We start from the raw sequence: 1,061 nt of genomic DNA on the forward strand, positions 1-1,061 counted from the left end.
TAACTTTCTACTTAACTTTCTTATAACGCTTCTACAACTTTCTGTATCCATCCAAATTCTTTTTCTATGCTTTTTTCTTTCTCATCTTCGAACAACCAGTCTTTTTCACTTTAGGACAAAATTGCTATCTTTTCCCTTAACAAAACACATTTCATATACTCAGTATAGCCTAAATTACTTAAAAAGATCATGGAAACGGATTTTAAGTTGACATGCTACAAAACATAAAAACTTTTGTCTGAACAAATTCACTTTTACTAATTCCTGGGAATATTAGTACTACTCAATTTATATAAGTGCTTATTTGTCATTAATCCAATTAGAGTAAATTCTTTGAAGAAATATTATAATCTAATTTAATAATACCATCTGGAGGTAAGAAATTATTATATTTTCATAACCTTGTGTTTTGCATCCTTTATAGGACCTTTACAAAAGCAATTTAGAATAATTTGTCCTTTTTTAAGGCCTTGTTATACCAATCAAAATTTTAGAAATGATCCTTTTTTTAGTGCTCTTTTCGAATAGGCTGATTTAATCAAAGTTTCTCAGAGTAACTATTAAAAGCCCAGGCACAAGAAGAAGTTGTTCTTGGAAGAGAAAAGAACTGGTGTTTTAGACAGATCCATGAAAAACACCAGCCATGGCTTTCAACTTGATACAAAAACTCAGACACAGCACTCTAGATTAGAGGCAAGTTCTCAAAACAAAATGAAACAGAAAGGCTACATAAATTCATCAGTCTGTGAGACCAGCTCAAAAATAAAACAAAACAAAAAATAAAAGCAGGCTTATACAATTCTACACAACACAAACAACTCAATTTCTTTTTTAAAAATTTTTTTTTTATTGTACTTTAGATGAAGGTTTACAGAACAAATATTTTCTCATTAAACAGTTGGTACACATATTGTTTTATGACAATGGTTAACAACCCCATGACATGTCAGCACTCTCCCTTCTCAATTTTGGGTTCCCTATTACCAGCTTTCCTGTCCCCTCCTGCCTTCTAGTCTTTGCCCCTGGGCTGGTGTGCCCCTTTAGTCTCACTTTGTTTTTAT

Source organism: Trichechus manatus, unplaced genomic scaffold, assembly GCF_000243295.1.
Source record: "Trichechus manatus latirostris isolate Lorelei unplaced genomic scaffold, TriManLat1.0 scaffold00004, whole genome shotgun sequence".
Taxonomy (NCBI): Eukaryota; Metazoa; Chordata; class Mammalia; order Sirenia; family Trichechidae; genus Trichechus; species Trichechus manatus.